Source organism: Mizuhopecten yessoensis, unplaced genomic scaffold, assembly GCF_002113885.1.
Source record: "Mizuhopecten yessoensis strain PY_sf001 unplaced genomic scaffold, ASM211388v2 scaffold11137, whole genome shotgun sequence".
In the NCBI taxonomy this organism is placed as follows: domain Eukaryota; kingdom Metazoa; phylum Mollusca; class Bivalvia; order Pectinida; family Pectinidae; genus Mizuhopecten; species Mizuhopecten yessoensis.
The window spans coordinates 787,133-791,179 of record NW_018408898.1 but is presented as its reverse complement, the minus strand read 5'-3'; the positions used below and the strand labels follow the sequence as shown (position 1 = coordinate 791,179).

General features: G+C 34.9%; 1 protein-coding gene across 1 annotated transcript in view; it reads right to left on the bottom strand.

The window, feature by feature from the left end:
* LOC110466555 (integral membrane protein GPR155-like) overlaps positions 1–2,596 on the bottom strand; it is a gene marked incomplete at its 3' end in the record, with an annotated part of 24,379 nt that extends 21,783 nt beyond the window's left edge. Inside the window, exon 1 of the mRNA XM_021523111.1 lies at positions 2,513–2,596. The remainder of the gene's footprint in view (positions 1–2,512) is intronic.
* Positions 2,597–4,047: the final 1,451 nt, after the last annotated feature.

The following is a 4,047-nucleotide window of genomic DNA, read 5'->3' as shown; positions in this document are numbered from 1 at the left end:
GTACAAATTAGGCACATTTTAGGTATACCTCAGTCAGAGGTATAAAAAAGGCACATTTTAGGCATGCCTTAATTGTGCCTAAAATGTGCCTAAAATGTACCTATATTGAACAGGTTTTAACCCCTCCTATTCTGTCCTCTTTTTCTTCCCTACCCAAAATGTACCTAAGGCATGCCTTAGATATACCTAAGGCATGCCTTAGGTACCCCAAAAAGTGTACCTCAAATGTACCTTTTTTTCCCCTGGGAAGTGCATGTATACAGTACAGCATATAAAAAAGCACCTCGGAAATGGAATGCTTCTTTGCAGAAATATTCATTGTCAACATGTCATATATTGTGACCTTTAATTTGAATACCAACTGGACTTTGGTCAATAATTAAATAGGCTGTACTACATCTGTATCATGTACTCCATTCAGTATCGGTATATCAGGCCTGTAACTTATAATAAGTATTACAATATAAATGTAATCTAACCAAGTCTATTTATTGACATGTACACGTTTATGTATCGGCTCTCTGTAATAATATTGCAACAGCATATATATTAGTAAATAGCATATTTATAATACTGTACGTACATGTTTAAAATTGCTTGTGTTGAGCATAATACTAATGAACACTGCTAGTTCTGAGAGCATGAACGTACTAGTACAGAGAGCCGATACATTAAGCTCCTATCAAATATAAACCTTCTTTTTCAAACTGTTCCTAGTCTTATCTACATTAAAATATTTTTTACTCACCTGATTTCTAGTATTATATTTACCCAGGCTACATCAAAACATACAAACCTATATACATGTCTGTCTATATATATACATAGAACAACTGTGTATGTACAAGCTTCAGTATTCACAGATATTAATTAGGCCATTCACAAAAACTAAGATGTGAATCACAGGATCATAAGACATGTGACACCTCTCTTGAAAAGAGAGTTTAAAAAGAGAAATCTGTACACATGACTCTGACTGTTGTCACTCACCTTGTGACAGGAAATTTCATGCTGTGATGTGATAATAATTTCCAGTTATTAGGGTCACAATTCTAAAGAACCAAGTCAGGCATAACCACTATATTTAGCAATGTAATATAAATACCTAGTAAAGTATGCTTCATAATAGGAAATACAGCTATATTTAACTATACTAGTAATATGAGCAATATAATGTGCCAAACATGATGGCTGTTTATAAGTGTTTGTTATAACCAGCAATACCTTTATAGGTAACTGTGGCTATTAATCTAAACATGCTACGTACGGTCTAGTACTATAGTGGTACTGTCAACTCCACAGATGTTGGTCCTGTTGTACATGTACCTTAGTTAATGAGCTTGTTTCACAATAGCAGATGGGCCATGCATAACTTTAACCATGAATCAAATTGGAATGATGTGGCTGCAGGCCTGTAATTATACACTGCATGGTCACGCATCAGTGCTACCCATCACACAGTATCATCTCCTTATATTAACTGACCAATTAGGAACTAATCACAATAAGGAGAAATTAAGAGAAGCTCTGATGATGCAATACTGTACGCATATAAAATTATAAGCAGCATATAGGCGTCAACCTCTGAAACCTCAAATAATGGAGATCTCCCTCATTCCACATTTCCAATGAGGGAGAAAGTGTGTGAAACGCGACTGAAACTGCTTGGCTCAATTTATCTTTCCCTTCTTCATTTTGTATAAAAACATGGAATTAGTTTAGACCCTGCTATCTACCATTATATATAAGTCCATGATCAAAATAACAAAAACTCCAAAAAACATGAATTCATTTGATTCAGACAAACCTGTTATGATCAGTATATGTACTATTTATGTATACACACAACCTGCAGTAACTATATATGTAGGACTGAGATAATGTGAACAGAGCTAGGATGTAGAATTGGAGTTTGTTCAAGCACGGACTTAGATAACATTCTAATTCCGTGGTTCAAGCTTGTACTTGAATGAGGGTGTTTTTTAAGAGAGATTGGTAAATTTTGGTCAAATAGAGGGATATATATGTACAGATAATGTTGGACACTGTCAGGAAAAGAAAATGTGAGTCAGGTGTTGACAATTACATGTTCTTATGGCAATGTAAACTTTAACGTGTTATAAGTACACAATCGACTTAAGTTGATCTATCATCTGGATCTGTACTGTAGTTACATAATCAATCAGTATTACAGACAATACAGTATCATCTGATTGTGGTAGAGTAGATAATAAGATATATTGTAGTCTAACGTAGACATGTATATCTAATGGATTACAGTAGTCTCAAGACAGTATGATTGTTAACTACACACGAAGTCGTAACTTGCGGGTACAGTACTTAGTACACATACGCCGGTCCAATTCTTCACTCACGAATTTGACCATTTATGTAAGAACAGGTCAGATACATCAGCCTAGGACTAAGATCATAATCTAGGAGCTCGACTGGTCTCGCAACCAACGAGTACACATAATGGTTTGATTTGGATGTGTTATCGTTACAGACTTACCTTCTAAAAACTGTTCCCATACCATTCAGATTCACAGGACAGTGGTAATGCATGTGCTCTTGTTTATATATAACAACATATGGCTGTCATTTATCGTTAAGGGAGCCAACTCTAATTTCACACGTAAGGTAGGAGACTAGTAAAATCATTATAGCAGACGCTTAATGTAATGGCTTTATCTAGTTTCATGTTTTAAAGTGCAAGTAGAACCCAAAATGGAACGCAACCAAAATGACACACTTTTCATTTTGCAAACGAGTGAGTTGCATCTGTTCTACTTTTAAGAAATTCTGTTTTTTTATTAGCGCAATTAAGTATTCGTTATAAAAGTAAATGAAAATAATTCACGGGAACAACATAAACATCCTCTCACATTTCTTAACATGGAAAATAGGCATACTGTCAAAATAAAGAATTTAATGGATATATTTCTAAAATTTACCATAAAGTATCAAGATGTAGAAGATTATTTGTCTGTTATTTTCATACATTCACTTTCGCTCTCTGTGAACGAAAGTGAGCGTAAACCCTGGATGACGAGGATGACTAAGTGCTGAGGAGTTCCGTTTTGGCTCGGACTTAATCTAATTCCGTTGTTATGGGTATCCTGCATACTAAAACTTTGAGGCGAACATGACTCAAGTACAAGTGTAAAATACAATGGACCCTATCATGTAACGTATAATCTATAAAGCTGGCTAAAGTTTAAAGAAGTATATTTCACATAAATAGTTATAGAGCTTAATACATCCATGTGTGTGAACTTACATTTGGATATCTATACAATATCTATAGATACAATTTTATATAATCGAATAAGCGCCGATTTGGATATCGTCTACATGAATGCACTTATATATATAATATATCAAAACCATCATAAAAAATGCTTTAAGTTAAAGGTCACTCGGCCGTTCAAAAAATATCTGATTTCTAAAATCCTATTCGGAAAAACAATACTCTTCATGGTATAAGGACCTGTTCACAAAGGAAGGGAAATTGTCAATGGTGACAATATTTTCTTGAACTAGAAATCTCGTGCTATCAGGACGACAGGTAACGTTTAGGCGTACCCGTTATCTATATAGAGTATGAGTACCTTCGGAGTGGTATTTCAGCGAGATGCACTCTAAAACCACAGAGACCTGAGCATTTGTTACAGCTATATTTGGACCTAAACTAAGGTGTTCAGAGTAATTTTACATGTTTTGAGGTGTTCACACCTTAATTTAGGTCCAAATATAGACGTACTAAATGCTCTGTTCACTGTGTCTAAAATCGACAAGGGAAGGGGGTGAATTAATCAACATACCAATCATTATTTGTCCTGTCAAGCCCAGGAAAGTATTGCATTTAGATAATCACCTATATTAAACAAAGTGACCAAATAAGTACTCTTTTTAGACACCGAAATCAGGTTTGATTGTGAATGTCAGACGTGGATTGCAGCTACCCCGGTAGAAAACCTTGACTAATATTACTGGTCAATACGGCGCATTCACCCAGAAAAATACAGACTCATAATAATTAAAACA